The sequence below is a fragment of the Macrobrachium nipponense genome, chromosome 19 (genome assembly GCF_015104395.2).
Source record: "Macrobrachium nipponense isolate FS-2020 chromosome 19, ASM1510439v2, whole genome shotgun sequence".
In the NCBI taxonomy this organism is placed as follows: Eukaryota; Metazoa; Arthropoda; class Malacostraca; order Decapoda; family Palaemonidae; genus Macrobrachium; species Macrobrachium nipponense.
In genome coordinates this window covers 16,660,446-16,682,260 of record NC_061088.1, presented here as the reverse complement: position 1 = coordinate 16,682,260, position 21,815 = coordinate 16,660,446, and the positions used below count along the sequence as shown (strand labels likewise).

Below are 21,815 nucleotides of genomic sequence, written 5' to 3'. Positions count from 1 at the left end.
TGTGCTGTGCTTTATTCCTATTCCTTTAGAATTTCTATATACACTGACTAACTTATTCACAGTTTTAGAGTTATAGTAAACAAAAGATAAATATCATATGAGTAATGTTAGTATAGATTGGATATTTACAGTAGAGTAGTTAAGTAGTTTTCAGATAACAGTATGTACACAAACAACTAAACAAGTAGTTAACATAAACATCCCCCTTTCTTTGGGTTTTGACAAAAATAAGAAACTAAACAAATTGATACAACATAAAATAAGGAACAAGTAGGATACATTGTAAACATTAAAATATGAAAACAATAAATTATTCACCCTTCATCTTTCCTTGCAGACAAGCTGATCTTCTTGGCAATTTAGGCATGTCGCAAATAGGATGATAGCTTGTTTGTTCATCATTAACGTTGGTTTCCCTCAATTTACTAGTTTCTTCCATTTCTGGTATTGCCGATGAATCCTGTGTAGTTGGACGGATATGAATTCTATTTCTTCTATAAATTCCTCCTTCCTTTCCTTCAGTTATATAGGATCGGTTTCCTTGTGCATGGCTAATGAGCCCTTTTTCCCAACCCTTCTTGTCTGGATTTTGATAATATACAGGTTGCCCCTCGTTTAATGGCGTCATATCTCTTGCAGTTTTATCATAATATTTCTTTATGGATTCTCTCCGGGTTTCCCTTTTTAGAGAAACTGGATTGTCATTGTTCATAATTTCAGGAATTATCGACCATAATTTACGTCCAAACATCATCCTACCGCCTTCCTAAATTTCAAGTCCCGTGGTTGTTTGACATATCCTTTTTAATAGGAAATAAACAAAAATTTCAGAATTTACACTCATGTAAGATACATTACAAATAATTGTAACTTTTGCCTTAACAATTACACGTGTATTGTATATTATGGAAAGTAGAATTGTGCATACTTATTTAGAAGCAATACGTACAAACTGGAAATTGGAGTCCCGCAAGGTAGTGTTCAGGTAGCACATTGTATCTCGGGAATTAATTTGATTTGAGAATTGTATCTCCTTAAATTTGAATTTTTTTTCTTTTTTTAATATTAAAAACATGAAAGGTGTGAAGTTTTTCTAGTAATATATTCAGTTTTTATCATTTTAAGCTGTAAATCCTGTTACAGATAACCATTATCTTTTTAATTTAAATGTGTTGATTGCACCTTGCAGTTCCACATCAACATATGAATTTTTAATCTTGAGAGTAAATGGGAATGGGCACTAATGTCTTATATAGTATTTTAGCATATTTACCTTTAAATGTGCTTCAGGTTTTCAATTCTTTTACCTGTACTACGTATATTTATTGTACATACAGTATTTCCAGTAGATGCTGCACCATTCATCTTGCATTAATGGTACAGCCACTTACACAGTTCTATGTAGAAACTCAATGCATGTTGACCACTTTGATCATTTCTGTTTTTCTCATTAGTTCTAATAATTTTGCCTGGCCTGTACTTAAAAGTAATCAGTATGTTGTATAATTTATTTGATCAGTAGTAAGAAGAATTAGGCTATCATTACTCTTAACATATGAAACTTTGTACTATAAACAATTATTTTGATCGGCTTAGATTTCTTTGTATAGATAATGTATTGAGGACATTCAGTGTAAAACAACAGCTTTTGATTATTGAATAGAAATAGTTACATTTGCGTACATTTAAGTTAAAGCAGTCAGACATTTTTGTGTGTTTTATAGCAGACAGGGCCTTGGTTACAAATTCCCAAACCAGCAGCTTAAATGTGTAACGGGAATGTTTTACCAATTTGCATACATCTACTGATCTGAATATCAGAAATCATGCAGTAGAACATATATGTAAAGGCAGATGTTCATCATATGCAATTTAAACTGGTGGCTCCAAATCATCAAATAAAACACAGGAGAACTTAATGCAAAAGAGGTCAGCATAGAACTATGTCCTAAAATTCTTATGTACAAAAAAGTTAGCCTTCATTGCATGATTATATAAAAATGGTGTAAATGCTAAAATATGTTAGATCCCTTCTTGTGTTGGCATTAACGCAAATGAAGATGCTGATAAAGTAGAAACCAGTGTTGCAATCAGGTCATATGTTGCCATTCTAGTTAGTAATTTTGTAGTGTTTGTAAAGCTTATCATCTTTTATAGATGGCAGATTTGAATAATAAATATTAACAATTGAGACATTCTTCATAAATGTTTTGTGTGTTAGGCATGAATTTAAATTGTTGAAGACATGATATCTACTATTAGCGAACATTCTTTTAACATGTTTCAACAAATCAGCTAAAGAAAAATGTTCACTAATAGTAGATATCATGTTTAGACACAAATCAACTAAAGAAAAATGTTTTTTCATATTGAGTTTATTCAGTGTTCTCAGACCTATAATGTTTTGAATGAAATTAAGCCAAATTTTATGATTAGGTAATTAAGCCAGTTGATCTGGTTCAATTACCTAATAAGGATAATAATGGAGTAAAATTCCGGTCTTGTTAATGAAGTAATGTGTTAGAAATTGGAAAATGTGGTGAACTTTTGAAAGCCTTCACAACTTCCTTGTCTGTCTGCTTTAGCTATTACGTTTTTCCAAAATGCTAACAGCATGGAATGTAGAATAACAATTGCTTAACAGGATGTTAGCAGGAGCAATCCTGGGATGTATTTCCTCTTTGGTAATATTTTTTCCAACAGGCAATTTTGCTTCATCTTGATAGGTTGTGACTTCCTGTACTACCTGAATGAAAGAAAAAAAAATGACATTCAATTAGTGTTCTTGAAGCTGAGATTCTTAAAAATCAAAGCTGTCTTAAGTAAAAATTTCTGCCTTCAGTAAAAATCAAAGCTGTCTTAAGTAAATACTTCAGCCTTCTGTAGTTCCCAATTTTCATTGTAGTTCCTTCATCAGTTTTTGAAATTTAAATTGGTCCAGTCTAGTCAGTAAACTTGTTTATGTTCTGCAAACCTCACATCAAATCCCCTCTCACTTTTCTTGTAATATGTCTTATTAAAGTTCTCTAAGGTATTTTATACACTCAAGTCAATTTTAATTGTTGTAAATTCATAGGGTTACAGTTGAGAACAATATCAGAATTTCTGTTATGATGAAAGATCTTAATTTTTGTTACTGCTGGGCTTTAGGAAATATATACAAAACATAGCATTCTCCTTGTTTTGTTAGTTCTTATTTGGTTTACTCTCCTCCCTCCAAATTACATTTTTCATGGCCTTTTTTTAAATATGCCTTTTTTAAAAATTTAGCTTTAATGACATAATGAAGGGAATACTTCAGGCTTGTAAAAACTAGGGAGATGCATTCAAATTTACTGTTTTATAAATTCAGGGCCTTACCACAAAATAAAATTTAAATTTTATGAACAAGTTAAGTTGTGCAGGCTTCATAAAATTCTTTACTGTAGCATTTCTAATACATAAAGAAGTAATTTTATGTAATTCCAGAGTCCTGAAGACAAATTAATTTTGTGTTCTATGCAAATTAAGAGATTTTAGCTAATAGTAATAATCACATTTTGACTTCTGTTACTACAAAAATAAAGAGTAATCACTCAGTATGAGCGGGAAACAGTCATTGAAATGTGATTACAAGGTAGTTAATTTGAGGTAGGCGAGTGAGTGGGGAATCCCCACTTGCATAAGTAAGCCAGCACTTATTTCTTTGGATGTGGTTGAGTTAACTTAACACGCTCTGACTGATTAGAAGGTACCGTAGTTAGAGGTAGGTGGGTGAGTGAGGAATCCTCACTTGCCTAACGTAGGCTAGCACTTTTATCTCTAGATGTAGTTGAGACAAGTTAAAATGCTCTGACTGACCCATCAAGGTGAAACTTCTTTCATCATTTTTACACAGTGTATGGCATTTTCATGTGTTTGTTAAGCATGGATTTTAACGAGTAACAATGAAAGATGTTCTGTGGTTTTACACCGTCCTTACTGTTAATATAAACAGTGTTGTAATATAACCAGTGTCATTGTTTTGCAGTTAGGTCTTGTAAGGAGTTTGCTGACTGGTCTCCTATATAGTGGAGAAACTTGGCAACAGTGGAAGAGGGCCAAAAGGTGTTTGTCAACCTCTTCGAAGGGGATTACTAAGCCTTTGATCCCTCTGAACTTTTTTTTGGCTTCTCCTGCCTGGACTGCCCTATATCTTAATCCTTCCCTTCTGCTCATTCTCCACCAGCTCACCGAGAGGGATATGCCCTTGAAGGTAGGTGACGAGCCATTGCTTTCAGACAATACCATTCCTGGTGTGCATGCCAAACTCTCTCCAGGCATATTGGCAGTTTATTTATAGATGGCTTCGAGGAGTACTGGCAGACATTTCTCAGACTGTACTACTGTATAAGCAACCATCCTAAGCTGCTGTTCCTGCTTTGTAAATCAAGTCTTACAATAAATCCTGTTGGAATTCGAGTGCGTGCCTTTCTTTGGAGGGTTGGAGTACCTTCCTATTCATACTTTGTTTATACTGCTGTATGCAGTGAAGAGCCAGCATTACATGATCCTTGTGTTGTATTGCACATATGCAGACAGGTTTATTCTGAAAGGTCACTGCATTACAGCACTGCAGGGCATGTTGGTGATCTGTATGTGCATGATTGTGCAGACTCTCAGGCAGTCACAAGCAAAAGGCTGCCACATTACTTTACCCAAGTAAAGTGGTAAGTATTTACATGATCATAACCATAATTTCATGGTGTTCCTGGTTCAGCAGACTGTCAATGTGCTCAGGCACAATAGCTCACATGAGCATTCATGTATAGCTGCTGTGGGTGGTGCTTGCCAATTGTGTAGGAAGTTAACAGTCAGATCTACAGATCAAGAGGTTCCATGCTAGTATTCAAAAGATATACGCTTACATTCTCTGCTGCTGACACAGCAGAGGAAGTGTTACAAGCTAGAAGATTCACAGACTACACTCTGTTATAATGTTTAAACAATCTGTTGACAACAAACGACCTCCCCTGTATTAATTCCATGGAGCTATGGTCAGTTGCTATATGTCTTGTTCCACACAGCTGTGACTTCTATATCACTGAAGGTTATTCCAATAGCCAGGACATCTTGATCCACTATGCAGCCATGCCTTCTACATCGGGTATTGGAGAGCACAGGCCCTGAAACTGAGACAAGAAGCCTTTCTATCTTTTCCAGCATCCCCCTCCAGCTCTGGCTTGAGGGGGATGCCAAAGTCAGCTGTTCCCTTCTCTAGGTACCATGAACAGGAATAAAGTATCTTACAGTCGTTACAGATTACTTTTCAAGGACCACTGACTCTCAGACAACAATCCCATTGCCAGTCTACTCTCCAGGCACTTTCTGTTGGGAGACAAGAGGGTGAAGCAGAGTGAGAATGACAATCCGGACATCTTTCCTCCTTTCAATCTAATATGTCAACTGACCAACAAAGCATTTGTTATTCCATGGATTAGATAACCCTGGTAGTAACTTATTGACCTCAAACTAAGTGACATCTTGATCTGCTAACTAGTCTAGGTTCCCAGAGATTCACCATTGCTTCAATTTGTTCTGATTAGTGATGTTGAGGTTTCTCTCTACCGTTTTCTGTAGCAGATCACATTTAATCCTTTTCCTTTAAGACAAGCTCCTCTGCCCCTGCATTATAATGTGCCAAGAGTCAATCTTCTGACTGAAGAACCTGAACCTTCCCTTCTTAAGAGTTGTTTGTGCTCACAGGAACTTTGAACAATTTTGCCCACCTCATGAACTTCAGCGTTTAATAGATCTTGCACCCTCAATGCTTTTTCTGCTAGCCTTAGCATTGCTGTAGCCTGCAGACATGTTGAACAACCATCTCTTATCTTGTCTGGCAATCAGAAGGCTGGAGTTTCCTCTTGTTCATATATGGTGTCTCTGTAATTCTGGCAGGCACAAGATGGTGGTGTACCCTTCCTGGCTTTGTGAACTGATATCAAGTCGACAAAGAGTTCTGCATGCAAAGAAGACAGCCATCTAATTCGTGCCAGAGCTTCAAAAAAAAACCATGGGCATTGTAAGTCTGTTCGTAATCATTTAGTAGAAACATTCCTGTTTCACAGGAAATGGAGATAGGTGTCTGGTGGTGCCATACAATTTTTTTTTTCTCGGACCGCAGAGTTCCCACCATACATTACTTACTAGGTCTTTCCATTGCTTAGACGCTCTTGTGGCTAGTTTAAGGCTGGTGAATGCAGCATTGACATACCTTCCAGGTGTTGCCTCTCTGTCTTGATGAAGGTATCTCCACCGACGTGGCTAAGATGTTCATTACGAGGTAGCCAGTCGGGAACGTCGTCTGGGCCAACCCCCCGGGCACCCTAGATTACGTCCCCACCCCCCAATATGCCCATATAATTACTGTAAGTAGTGCACCCGTTGTTCAGGGTCCTTATAATTTCAAGATCATTTGTACCAAGGCCCAGCCCTCGACACACTTGGAAAGTACTCCACGATCTTATTCCTCTCTAGTTAACTGTTACAGCTTCAATCATCGGTTTGTTTCCAGTTAGGGTTGCTGCATAGTTCCTGATAGCAGGCTTGTTGTATTTAACTTTTTCTTGATGAAATAGTTCCATGGTGTTAACATTAGCATCAGCCGTCACCTGTATGTCCAGTATGGCTGACCTCTCTTCATTCCACACCAGGAGATCTGGTGTCGTTACTTGCGGCTCATTGATGGTGCTGAAGCTGTGTTCAATGAGTTTCTTCCGTATATGCTCCTTAATTTTGTCATGATGCTTGATTCTCCATGGCTGGGCACACTTGAAGAATATGATGTAGGGTGCCAGGGAATGGGCACCCCAGATCACATCGGGAACTAGTGTCTCTTCCTCTGGCTAAGCGTGCTGGAGTTTTTAAAATGCTAAGCCTCATCTCGATGGTGTTAATATAACTTCCGCCCCGCATTAGTCTGGTTCCGGAGTCTATCCATTTAATCTTTGGGCCGCAGGGGGTGTCCTGCAGTCCCCGACCGTCGACTGTTTGGTAAAGTTGGTCTTGCCAGTTTACGGGTTCCCTTCCAGCTGCTATTCTCGGATTAGCTTCAGCTCTAGTGCACAGGGTTTGCAAGTCCTTGATCATTCGACCCTCTTCATGGTAGCTAAGGTGGCTGCTCAACAGACTGTGTAGTCTCCAAGCTCCTCAGGAAGCTGAGTAACAACAGGCATGCAATTACTTAAAATTGCTCTAGCAACAAAAATAGTTTGATTGGGTTCAGTCATTATTATGTATATAAAGTACTTTGAATTGTACCAGTAGCCACAAGAGAGATTACTTTCTAAAACTGGCCTTAAAAGATAGCCAGGTTGAATATCTATCAATGTATGTATTAATGTGAATAAAATCTGAGATCAATCTATGAGTAAACTGTTCAAGAAACAGTAAATTTTAGTATCCTCGAAAATCGCATTTTATTGACATTCCTTAGAGTAAGAATAACCATGTGAACATTATGCTAAGAAAGTAGTTTCGAGAAGCACGAATATTGTACGTTAAAATCAATTATACTTAAAACTCTAAAACATTAAAGGCTAAGGAAACCAAGTAGTTACTAAGTCATGAGAGGGTTTTAAAAAACTGATGTAGTGATTCATTTTTTTAGCTGAAATTACATGAATGGGTATCATAGGAAAAGTATAATTCTCTTAAAAGCTAATTCTCTTAAAAGTAGCTAGCAATAAAAAGCCGATTCACAATGAAACTGGTGGTTATAAGGGTTTTAACATGTGTGCCCTTTAGACTTTGAGAATGAATGAAAAGACCCATCAAACTTGGTAATAACATTCACTGGGTGACCACCTGCAAGTAATATTAAAGATTTGGTCACTACATGAGCCATCTTGCCATTTATAAACAAATTAAATATTTCTTTACCTAGGGCAGCAGAGATAAAGAGGCAACAGTGTTTTTTATCCATATCTATGGGCGTTGTGGGGCTTGGTGATGTGGTTGCTATGAATGCTCTCGTCTTCAATACCTTTTTATTTCATTTTTTTTCTTTGTGGTTGTTATGCTGAAGTAAGATGTTCTCCCTGTTGTGCTGAAGTAAGATGTTCTCCCAAATACTGCTGTAGTCTTTGCTCCAAACTGCTGCTGATACGTTTGACCAACTTACATGCATGAACATCCTGCAAAAAAATAATACTTGACATGAAAGTTCATTAACATATGTTTAAAGAATCTATATATTAAGGATAATTTGAATTCTGTAACCCTACGTCCACTACCAGTAACATTTCCCAGCACGTGTGTGATCGAATGCAATGTGCAAGATGACGAAGATCAAAACAAATATTTAAACCAATGCTGGATATATAATTTAACATAAACATGCCTTTAATAAATCTAATAAAATCACCATATTCAGCCCTTGTGATGGTAATTGCTTCCTAGCAAAGAAAGGTAAAGGAAAGGAGAACGCATTTTCGAGAAGTTCGGCAACAAGGAGGCGTTAGCGCATTGTGATGGAGGTGCCTGTTATCATGATGGTTCTAGAATCAGCAGGAGTGTTGTGGAACTCGTCAGGCGCCGTCGTGACGTGAGAAACGCCGCGATTTCTGATGCAATACCTCGTCTAGATTCATCTAAGAAGTTCTAGTAATCTCGGGAGCCTGTGACGTTCGCTGAAGGCTCCGCCCCCAGAGTGCCGTATAAATACGACGGTCGTACCAGCAGCCGCAGAGATCGTAAAAGAGAGATCACCAGTTAGTCACACATAGATATCCTCAGTAAGAGCCACAGATCAGATTATTGGTGAGAGATCAGCAGCAGCAGAGATCATCCGTGAGAGATAAGAGAGAAAGGGACCGACGAAGGATCAGAAGACAAGTTGCTCGAGAGTTGGTTGGATACTGGTCTAGTTGTCTTCAGGAGTGGACGACCGTGTTATCTCGATGTTGAGCAGACTTCAGAGAAGAAAAGGTCCTGCTAGAGGTTTTGGGGAGTTCCTGCCTTACAAGTAGACTATTTTTTGCAATATGGAGTCAAGAGGACGTCTGCAATCAACGTTTTCCTTTTGTGAAGCCATCGCTTCGAATTGCCAAATTGACTAGCAAGTATTTGAATTGCCTCACTGTTCCCCCAGTTCATGCAGTGTAAGATTCTATCTTTTTATGTAAATAGGAGATACCATTCTGCATTTACCTATGTTATTAAGCTTGTAAATAAACCTTTGTTGTGTTAGTGTTTCTTTCTATATTCGTATCCCCAGTTTCAACTGGTGGTGTTGAAATATTTTTTTTATTTATTTCATATCGAACCTGAAGCGGACCTCTCTAACAGAGGCCGTAACATTGTGGCGACCTTGCTTAGGCTATCAACACTTTAACAGTTTGAAACAGGGAAAATATAGAAAGAGCCAGAATAAGTCAAGCAAGCTCCTAGGTCTTGAAGGGAACGATCTCCGTGAACATGTTGAGAAGAAAGAAGAGAGAAGTATGAGAGAGATGAAAGAGTGGCTTAGAGAGAAGTAATAAAAATGCAGCAAGAGAAAGAGAGAGAAGTAATGAAAATGCAGCAAGAGAGAGAAATGTTGGTAATGCAGCAGGAAGAGAGAGAGAAAGAGCGTATGCATGAGTTGGAAATTGCTCGGTTAAGAGAAAGTACTCGTAACAGTCGGACAGGCGAGAACGAAAACGAAGCTGATAGGTTAGGTATGAGTGCAGTGTTGAAATTAGTACCAAAGTTTGATGAGGAAGATGTTACAACATATTTCATGTGTTTTGAGAAGTTAATGGAAAGAGTAGGTTCTCCTAAAGAAACGTGTACTTTATATTTGCAGTCAGTCTTGAGTGGTAGGGCACTTACTGTGTATAGTTGCGTGTCTAAGGAGGAATGTGATAACTACGATATCATGAAAGAAACTGTTCTTAGCGCGTATAGGCTAGTACCAGAGACATACCGTAAGAAATTTAGAAATTTGAGAAAGGATGAAAATATTACGTATGTAGAATACGGTAAGAAGTTAGATACCGTATATTTCGGCATATAAGTCGACCGGAAGATAAGTCGACCCCCCAATTCTGAGTAAATTTTTATGATTTTAACTAATATCGGGTATATTAGTCGACCTATAAAATGTGAGGCCAACCGTACGCTCAAAATAAGCAGCAGGGTAAAACGTATCATATAAAATAACCTGAATGTTATTACGGTACATATGTTGCTCTACTTACCATAAGAAATACAGGTAATATACTCGGTATATTAACAAATATGGTATTTACATACATAGTTACCTCAACAAGGCTGTCATTGTTATTAGCCAACTGTAAAACCTGGATTTCTGTACCGATATGCCAAAATAATAAAGATTAACTTTTTGTTACCCGTTAGATAAGTCGACCCCCTAATTTTGGCATGATTTATTGGGGCTAAAGGGTAGACTTATATGCCGAAATATACGGTAGGCTGTTTTTTGATTGGTTAACTTACACTAAGGTTGAGGATTTTGATAGTTTGAAGAACTTAGTGGTGTTAGAAAACTTCAAAGATAACGTATCCCCTGAGATTAAACTTTATATAGAGGATAGGCGAGAAGTATCTTTTGCCGGAGCAACTAGGCTAGCTGACGAATATAGTCTAACTCATAATTTGAGTGTTAGTAAGAAACGAAATGATCCTTCATCTGGTAGCGTACAAAACAGTAAAGGTTTCCGTCCTAGTAATAGCAATGCGAGTAAAAGTGACTATTCCTGTTATACATGCGGAAAACCTGGTCATACGTCTAAGGTTTGTAAGAGTAAAATGGCATCTAGTGGCTCAGAATTAACTTGTTTCCGATGTAATGGGAAAGGGCATTTAGCGAGAAATTGTGCAGTAGAAAGGAAGGACAGTAAGAAACCAGTATCACTAGTTAACCTTTCATCAAGTAGGAATGATGTGATGAGAGAAATTAGGAAAATTTTAGGTGAATTTCTGTCAGAAGGCGTAGTTTCCTCTCTTGGAGGAGTAGATTCGAGAGAAGTAGTCTTGCTTCGAGACACAGGAGCTGCTGTCTCACTGATTAGGAGGGAGTGTGTGCCAAACAGGGCAGAAATCAATATGGAAGAGAAAGTCATGTTAGGTGGATTTCCTAACACTTGTGTTCTTTGTCCTTTGTTGAAGTTGAATTTAGAAAGTCAGGTAGTGTCAGGAGAAGTGAAACTTGCGGTTGTGGACAGTTTGCCTGTTGAAGGCGTTGACATTATTGTCGGTAATGACCTAGCTTTATCCAAGAATGTGAATCCTGTTGTAAGGGATATTCCAGTGACTGAAATGGTAGTAACTAGGTCGGGTTTAGATACAGACATGCACTATGGTCACAATTTATTCGTGGATTCGAACGAGAGTGAGTTCGTGGATTCAAACATGAGTAAGTTCGTGAATTCGAACGTGAGTAAGTTCGTGGATTCGAACGAGTGTGATAGAGGTGGCGAGGTTGATCTTGGCATGAGTGTGGCTGAGAGACCGGACTCTATCGATGTTGATAGTGATAGCCAAACGGAAGGTGTAGCTCTCGAAAGTAGCGTAGTAAATATACCGGTACCTAGTACTAGTTACAGTGATGAATTAGGCTCTAACGTTTTGGATAAGGATGAGCTGGTCAAGTTGCAGAGAGAGGATGAGACACTAACCCGAATTTTTTAATGTGAGCTGGATGATGATCTCGATGATGTGTGTAAGGAAACTTTTTGTGTAAAGGATGAAGTTTCGTGTAATGTTCGTCCTAAGTCAGGTAGTGAAGGGGGAATCGAAGAAAAATTAGTAGTTCCTAGGAAGTTTCGTGAACTAGTTTTGAAGTTAGCACATGATGAGCAAGGACATTTGGGAGTAAATAAAACTTTCAAGTGTATTAGTAGGGCGAACTTTTGGCCTAAAATGAAAAATGATGTAAAGAGGTATGTTTTAAGCTGTCATGAATATCAAATTGCCGGGAAACCGAATCAAGTAATCCCCAGAGCTCCGTTGTGTAATATTCTTTCAGTAGGCGAATCTTTTGAGAATGTATTTATAAATATGTTCAAACCTTTGCCTAGAAGTAAGGCTAGAGATGATTGCATAACTAATCTTGAGTATTATAAAAAAAATTTAAGAGTTGGTTGCCAGCTAGCAGAGGAGAACGGAAGCCCGAATGGAAGTCAAGGGGGAACTGAAGGAAAACATGATCTTAGAGCAAATGAGAGAAGTTTGTATGTAAGAGATAAAGTTTTAGTACTAGTCTCGAGACAAAGTCCCTTTTTACTTTATAAGTTCGAAGGTCCTTTTTAGTGTTAGAGGAGAGGGGAAATATATATCATAGAATTAATGTGGGTAAGAGTAGAGCAAAGGCAATGATTGTAAATTTGCTTCAGAATTATAAAGAACGCCCTGTACCTTGGCCACCGCCCGTGCCCTTGGTAATTGTGTCCCCGAAAGAGAAATTAGTTTTGAGAAAAACACAAGAGGTGTTTTAGTATTTATAAGTTTTAATCAGAGTTCAGAAAATGGAAAAAGTAAGAGAGAAGGATGATGTATTAGCTGATAGCCTCTCTAGAGATTTCTCAGAATGAGTAGCCTAATAACCGTTTTCTGTTATCGCACAAGTGAGTGTGTGTGGAGAAGCGTGCGTGTTTGACTGAATTAATTAAGGCTTTATGCAGAATTGTTCCCTGCTGTTTAATTCTTGTTCCTCTTTAGAAAAAACTAAAATCAGTTTATTTCATTTTTTTTCTCTTTTGGGGGGGCGTGTGATGGTAATTGCTTCCTAGCAAAGAAAGATAAAGGAAAGGAGAACACATTTTCGAGAAGTTCGGCAGCAAGGAGGTGTTAGCGCATTGTGTTGGAGGTGCCTGTTATCATGATGGTTCTAGAATCAGCAGGAGTGTTGTGGAACTCGTCAGGCGCCGTCGTGACGTGAGAAACGCCGCCATTTCTGATGCAATACCTCGTCTAGATTCATCTAAGAATTGCTATTAATCTCGGGAGCCTGTGACGTTTGCCGTAGGCTCCGCCCCCAGAGTGCCGTATAAATACGACGGTCGTACCAGCAGCCGCAGAGATCGTAAAAGAGAGATCACCAGTTAGTCACACAGAGATAGCCTCAGTAAGAGCCACAGATCAGATTATCGGTGAGAGATCAGCAGCAGCAGAGATCATCCGTGAGAGATAAGAGAGAAAGGGACCGACGAAGGATCAGAAGAAAAGTTGCTTGAGAGTTGGTTGGATACTGGTCTAGTCGTCTTCAGGAGTGGACGACTGTGTTATCTCGATGTTGAGCAGACTTCAGAGAAGAAAAGGTCCTGCTAGAGGTTTTGGGGAGTTCCTGCCTTACAAGTAGACTATTTTCTGTTTCTTTTGTGCAGCCATCGCTTCGAATTGCCAAATTGACTATCAAGTATTTGAATTGCCTCACTGTTCCCCCAGTTCATTCAGTGTAAGATTCTATCTTTTTATGTAAATAGGAGATACCATTCTGCATTTACCTATGTTAGTAAGCTTGTAAATAAACCTGTGTTGTGTTAGTGTTTCTTTCTATATTCGTATCCCCAGTTTCAACTGTTGATGTTGAAATATTTTTTTTATTTATTTCATATCGAACCTGAAGCGGACCCCTCTAACAGAGGCCGTAACAGCCCTTCACAAACCCCCATTAGAGGTGTTATTAAGGTCAAGTATATTTTGAAAACCCATCCAAACTAAATCAAAGTGGTGAAGTTTAACCACACAAAAATTGAAAAAAAATTCAAGAATTAAAAATTACTATTATGAGTTTTGTTTCAAAATTGCAATACAAGCGTTCCAAAAGCTAATTATATTGACAAATCCACTACTGAATACTGATGCAATTTTGATTTCACATGAAAGCAGAATTTTATACCCTGAATAAATAAATCAACTGGGTTTGGCATCACCATAACAAAATGTATGAAAATATGGAAAAAAACAATTATACAAAAAAACAAATTTTTGTCAACAGTTAAAATCTTATATACAGAACATTATTCATCTAACTGTTTCAAGTCTCATCTGCTTCCATTTCCCAATTAAAGCATCTTGTCTAAACTAGAAAACTTAAGAAAACAATAGTCTATATACATATATATATATATATATATATATATATATATATATATCTATATATATATATATATATATATATATATACACACAGATAAAAATAAAATAGAGTATGGATGTTACCTAAGGATTTCATTTTTCATGTAAAGAAAACCTCGTCTTTTTAATGGATTTTAGCAATATCCATAAGACGGGAGTTATATATTTTCTAACGTCTAGTAATATAGCTAAAAGCAAATCCACTGCCATCACTCCTTACCAAGTCTTACTTTATATTCGGTCTCCGTATCCAATCAAGACGGTTTTTTTCCCACTCCCGCTCCTCTCCAATCTCTGCTGGAAATGTGGCTTTTGAAATGTTGACTTGAAGAAGATGAAAACATATTTCTTATTTCATTCATTCAGGGACGCTAAACTACTCACTGAATGGACATGACACTGTACAGACAAGCCTAGTCCGTCGTTTCAAAAAGCTGTGAGACTACCTTTTCCCTGATATGTCAACTATTAACTATAAATCTACTGCTTGAGTCTGTGGTATTTTTTGCCTTACAAAATTACCTGAAGACCACTATTGCGATGATAATGGCGTCAACAACTTTAGTACTAGTGAGTCTTTCAAATATCTCAATGAAAGGCACGAAAACGTGTAAAGGGAAAAACACATTTCAGAGTTCTCAACCTACTTTTAGCAAAAGTGTTTAATAAGTTAACGACTGAGCTTTGTAGCATCTCGTTAAAGTTTCCAGGTTTGAGAGTAGGTGGCAAACTAGATGCAATATTGATTTTCAGAAGAGAAGGTGGGCACAGTCTTGTGCATTTGCCTACTGTGAGCTGGAGAGAAAATTCAGCTGTATGATATATTCATTTCAATATATAAAATATTTAATTTCAGAGGGAATAGGTACGTGGGTAAGCTGTCTTGAACGATATCACAAAAAAAAAAAATAGAAAAAAAAATCGGTTGTGTGTACAATTTTCAGAGACATAGCGAGATGACAAGCTTTATGGAACACTTATCGAACGAGGTGGTAGTTGTCTTGGTTAATCTGTTGTATGAAAGACCTCAATTATAAAGAAAAACACACTTCCAAAAGGAAATAATCTGCAAACATTTCTCCTCAAATGAATAGGCCTTGTGTATCATACATATACGATGCACAGAACGGGATGACCAGACAAGTCACATCTACACTCCACCATAAATTTATATGGATTTTATTTTTTGGTCTACCCTACCCTATCACGCATGTACACAATCTGTCCTTTGCGACATAGGCCTAATGTCATTCTTTCCAAGACTAGATATGGACGCAAAAGGGATTCCCTTTTAATAAAAGTAAAAGCATTTCATAAGAGTACAGTATATCCACAAAGCTCCATGTCTGATTGTTCTACGCCTTACATAGAGAATTGGCTTTTTTTTCTGACTATCTCTTTGTTGGCATTTTCCACAGTAACGAGACTGATAGGTACATATCAAAGACAGCCCAACCCCATCCACAAAAGTGACTGTTCGTGTACTTTTCAAGTGATGATATTTGCGTTTCTTCAGGATTTGGCTAACTGAAATATGAGGAAGTTTTCAAATTTCACTTAAGAGAGAGAGAGAGAGAGAGAGAGTAGTCTTATGTAAACTTATTTCTCGAATAGATGGAGGACGAGTAAAATCCGTGCAAATATCGGGGGGAATATCCACCAGATTCTTCTGGAGCCTCAGCGGCGTGGTTGGTATGGTATTAGCGTCCCACCTCGGTGGTCGCGGGTTTGATTCTCGGCCATTCCACTGAGGAGCGAGAGATGTGTATTTCTGGTGATAGAAGTGGTTCGGAAGTCACGTAAAGCCGTTGGTCCCGTTGCTGAATAACCACTGGTTCCATGCAACGTAAAAGCACCATACAAGCATGCGTTCTAAAGAAAAGCGTGCTTTTGGCTGACTGAATCTTGGGTTATTTTATGACAGTGACCAAGCAGTTACAAGCCAGTATCAACCGGCCGACTGATCCCTGGCTAGAATCTGGCACAAAGCTGAAGAAATAACGCCGAGATTTAGTGTACCAAAAACATTCCAGGTTATGACGTCTGTCTACCTATACTAATTTGTTCCTTAAGTCTCAAAAGAATCAGAATTCTCTCTCTCTCTCTCTCTCTCTCTCTCTCTCTCTCTCTCTCTCTCTCTCTCTCTCTCTCTCTCTCCTCAAAGTGAAAACTAGATTTCTAAATAAATACAAACACAATACTCTTACTGATGGAACTGCAGCTGTATATACCGAATTTACACGAATAATTAAATGCATTTTTTTGCATTCGTTGTGCATGTAAATGAATGCCATGGAACCTGCGATTAGCCCAAATGGTAATGGAATCGTGACCTCCCATTTCCGGCATCTCCTGCCCTTTTTCGGTCCGAATTATAAATATATATATATATATATATATATATATATATATATATATATATATATATATATATATATATATATATACAAACTATTTTACTTATTTTGCCTAAGTGAGATTACTTTGGTTAAGTTTTACATTTTGACTGCTGAGACGAACAAATATCTGAGGTTACTGCGATCCCAAGTTTACAGTCTCGATGTTAATAAAAACATTCTCTCATAGAGGAGAAAAAAATTAGATTTTTTTTTATTGTAATGTATATCAAATTATTAAGTTCAAATATTTGCATTATAACTGCAACGAAAACCAACATATTCCAACGTATTTTAACAAAAAATCTGGTCAATCTAGCCTGGGTTTACATTCGCAAAGGATACAACGGAATAAATCCAATGTATTTACACATACATCATGTTTTTCTTGTCAAGGTTTACATTCTCTCCGATTGGAAAATACAACACAGCTCTGATGGTATTTTAAAACATAAGGTCAGCCTATGTCGTGATGGTTTGCATCCTTACTATTACGAAAAACGACACAAACTGATGAATTTTCGTAAATTCATAACTTTACCTGATATAACATTAAAATACGAAAACTATATATTTTTTTCTCATGTCTGTGATAATGTTTTTATCACGAAAAACAACACAAACGTGGTGAATTTTCGTAGATCAAGTTAGTCTAGCCAAGGTTAACTTACATTCCTTAAAAAACTAAATTTATTGGCCTATACCTTTCTGTTATGGCTAGAAATCTCTGGAATCCTTTATGGCTTACTTATTGACAAAATAAGTGATTATAGTAATAAAACCACAGCATAAAAAATAACAATCTGCTTGGTACGGGCTGTAATTACATTTTTTTTAATGGAGAATTTAACACTTTTCTAAATTCATATAACTTCCCAATAAACACTTTTAAAAAATGTTTCCAAAACTTTTATTTATTTAATAAGGTCAAAAGAAAATATTTCTACGTTTATCATCAATATCACCTTGTATGTCCCCAATCTTAATTTCCAGCAAATAAAATGGCTGACCAATATATGATTCTGCCTGTCTCTCGCTCTCTCAGTATATATGAACACTTCAACAAATTATTTGCAGCGTACTTGATTCTGACACGGAATTGCTATGTTATATCATGTTAACCACCTCAGCAACACAAACACACATTCTCTCTCTCTCTCTCTCTCTCTCTCTCTCTCTCTCTCTCTGTCTCTGCTCTCTTCTCTCTCTCTCTCTCTCTCTCTCTCTCTCTCTCTCTCCCCGAGTCTTGCATGGAATCCTGTACAAGAGCGTGGTATATTTTCTCTCGGGGTTTTCACTGCTTTTCTGCACGAAATTTGAAGCAGAACACAAAGAGAGGTGTGAAGTGCCTCCGGGGCAAAGAACAAGAAGAAGAAACAAACAGATTAAGAAAATCCTTGTTAAGGTTCTCATTTCTTTTCCTGTCGTCGAGAACTCACGTAAAATAAAACATGACCGTCATCTCCGCCTTTCTACGTCCACAAAAGTCTCTCTCTCTCTCTCTCTCTCTCTCTCTCTCTCTCTCTCTCTCTCTCTCTCTCTCTCTCTCTCAATATCAAGAATGATGCAGGGTTCTGAGAAAATTTTCCATTTCTAAACGAACTTCCAACATTCATAACTGATTGCATGCACGCGGCTAAATGCGATTTCTGTACCCTCTTTGCAAACATAGACGCCAAATAGTCTGCATAAAATCATGTAGCCACTGCTTTGTCTATCCATACAACCGTTTATTTGGGTGAAAATTTCGCAAAACTGCAATGCCCTTACTCGCTGATCCAATTATCTGAAATTTATGGCTATTTGTCTTGCAAATAATTTCGACATGTTCAGCCTACTCTCTTGGACATTATTCTGGATTATAAAATGTCTTCTACGGTCCAGTTTAACCCGAAAATGTATAAATGGTTTAGGCCAATTAGGTGACAGAAATAATGTTCTGTCGGTCGTACTCGTTTAAAAAAAAATTATGAAAATAAAAGATAGCTTTTTTTTTTTTTTTTTTTGGTACGATATAAACAATGACTTACTGCTCATAAAATTATGACGCTAAAATTATTGCAAACACTACCCTATTTCGGGGAATATAAAAACTTGAAACATCATATTTCGTGTATAAAAAGCGCTAATTTCTCGGGTAGTGCATAGGTACATCTAATGCCATTTCTTTCGCGCACCACAGAAAAAGTAACAAATGACATACTGATGCCCGCAAAACCTATGAATTTAAATACATATTTGACTTCGTATTGGAAATATTCCCACTGATTTTTATTTAAGACCAAAATTGTTCGCCAGTTTGCAGTCGACATACTAAATTCCTTTATGAAAATATAACGACACATTTATGCGCAAACCTACTGACCGCCTTACAAACAGCACACAAACCTGGTACAAAATCTTACTGAATGCAAGAACTAGAAAATATAATGAACAATGCTGTAAGAAAATGTGACTTGGACAAAGGTTCTACAAACATAAGAATAACTAAAGAATATCTATTCCTATCCTAAGTAAAGTAAGCAACAAGAGAGAGAGAGAGACTGCCATGTTATAAAAACTTCTCAAACCTCTTATCTCGGCTTCAATGACTTGGACATAACCATAATTGTTATGTGACTTAACAAATGAGTAACAAAATATTACAGAATAATCCACGAAAAACCAAGATTTGGTAAGAGATATTCACGAGAAAATAGCTTTTCGAACTCATGTATATACAAAATACAAACTTCTACAAGTTTAACACACTCACGGGAATGATTAGGTGATTACAAGAAAAGAAGACGGTGAACAAACGTGAAAAACTAGAATTAAAAATACGACAAAGGTTAAACTCCAGCGAAAAGTCATTTCAACAGTATCTACGAAAAGCCCGCGGGTAATACGCTTGATCTGCAATGATTACAGTTTTAAGCCCCAAGTTGACAAAAGGTAATGGAATGTACATTTTGCAGGATTTGCATAGTTATCCCTTTGATCGTCTGGAATTTGTAACGAGCATAGGACCATCCTCTCTCTCTCTCTCTCTCTCTCTCTCTCTCCTCTCTCTCTCTCTCTCGCTCTTCTCTTCCTCTCTCTTAGCTCTCTCTCTCTCTCCTATTTTCACACAAGATTTGTCAGGGAATATGAACGTCACAGACAAATCATACCCATCAGTTTCATTAATTATATAATGGAATTATATCTTTAATAAACGCAATATCGTTGTGTGTAAGTCTTCTACTGAAACGGTAGTTATAAAGATGGCAAGAAATTTAAAAATTTTATATTACTCGTGGCAAAACCAAGACCCATCACCACCTTTCAAGAGATGTAGAAATTGCTATCGATTGATAATAATGAAAGTGGTGTGAAGTATTGAATTGCGTTGGGAAAAATTAAGAAAAAATTAATTTTTCACACAAAAAAAGTCTTAAAACCCTTTCCTCGCGCTATTCAATTGTTATCTTAATAACCACAGAACCTTATCTTATACAAATATGAAGCCTCTTAGATTCCAAGGAATTGAGTTTTCGTAATCTTGAACGAATCAATATCAAGACACTTGGAACAAAGATTCAACGTTTCCTATAACCAAAATTACCTACGAACTTTACACTACCTTGTAACTATTCATGCAAGGTCATCCATTTTTATCTAACACATTGCCTGCCAGCAAGTCCCTCACTCAAAACTTCCCATATCGTAAACGGTAAGGTGAAATACAGCATATTTGAATATTTCCCATGCATTATTAAACTTCATGTTGAAATTCCGTATGGATTTCCTTCCTCTTTAAGAGTTTTACCGTAGTATTTTTTTAAGCCACATGAATAATTCAATTTTGATAATCAATCTCCAAAGCCTACGATTCTTTCTGAGTTGAGACATTTTCTGTCGGTTGGTTTTACCACTAAGCTACGATTCTCAAAAGCATTATGACAAGTACGCCCAAACCTAAAAGCTATTTCACCTACGATTCTCAAAAGCATAATGATAAAGTACACCCAAACCTAAAAGCTATTTCACCTGTTTACTGAGGCCAGAGAGAAAATGTGTTTGCTGCCGAACTTTGAAAAATTACAAGTAAAAAACAAAAAAAAAAAAAAAAAAAAATATTATTATATTATATATATTATATAATATAATATATATATATATATATAATATATATATATTATACATATATATATACATACATATTTATATATATTTATATTTATATTTTATACATATTACATATACACAGAAATGATATAGTGATCTATATATATAATAAATCTATATATATATATATATATTATAATATATATATATATATATATATATATATACTATATTATATATATATATTATATATATATACACACACACATATATAACAGGAAACATTTTACATACATACATAAGTGTAGTGCGTGTAACTATTTAACTGGACAAAATAACACGAGGAAAATGAAAATTAAAACTTGAAATACATAAACTATCACGATAGTTATATAACGTTTTTACAATAGTCAATTCTTGAAAAAAAAAAAAACTCCACATCCTTTTCTACTGCAGGTAAAACGATTTTGCTGTAAATGTCACAACTCTTAACCTTTCCATCCTATGGGAACGCGGGGTCTGTATCCCGACTGAAATTACGTAATGGTCAGAAATGCTTTTCCACTGTCGGAAAATCTGTTCACTCTGTTCCATCTCTGTCCAGTTGATTTAATAACTTTTTTTTTTTTGCCAAGTTTTGCCAAGTTCGCTTTGCTTTGTTGAGTAAAACTTTTTTTTCATAGTTACTCTGTTCAGGATATCCATCTAGACTGAGCACTGCGCAAATGGATGGGAATTTCCTCACATGAAAAGACATGAATCTATATAAAAATAAGGGAATACTCACCACCGCATTGCTGAGTATAAGGCCTTATTATGAACCTAGTGCCACTTCAATCCCTGCCAGTTTGTAATATGGGCGTTAGAGCTGCCAAAGAGGTTTCGAAATCAGTTCCTCGTTTCGGCGGAATTTTGGCCGCACTTCTAGCAAAGCTCCGGATATCACTCACCCCATCTCTGAGCAGAACTGCTTGGCATCATTCGTTGATCTGAAAATACATTCACGTAATTAATAGCCATTCATTGTGTTTTGGTAAACCACTGCTCCTAACATACCTGTCAACTAGCCAATGCTTTCAGTGATCTTTTAATTCCTTACGGGCCATCAACATTTCAACATTCATTAAAAACTTAACATTGTTCTAATAGCCTCATAATGAATACAACCCCCCTCACCCACAACCATACGAAGGGTTAGGACAAAAGTAACTATCCTTTTCTGAAGGACAG

At 36.8% G+C, this 21,815-nt stretch overlaps 1 long non-coding RNA gene across 2 annotated transcripts; it reads right to left on the bottom strand.

The window, feature by feature from the left end:
- Positions 1–2,017: 2,017 nt before the first annotated feature.
- LOC135212648 (uncharacterized) lies at positions 2,018–21,569 on the bottom strand. 2 transcript variants are annotated; one of them, XR_010313956.1, is made up of 3 exons: positions 21,373–21,569; positions 7,900–8,153; positions 2,018–2,746 (listed from the first exon to the last, which is right to left on the bottom strand). It is a non-coding gene; the product is annotated as an uncharacterized LOC135212648 (long non-coding RNA). The 2 variants fall into 2 exon arrangements; XR_010313957.1 differs by lacking the exon at positions 21,373–21,569 and adding an exon at positions 14,321–14,449.
- Positions 21,570–21,815: the final 246 nt, after the last annotated feature.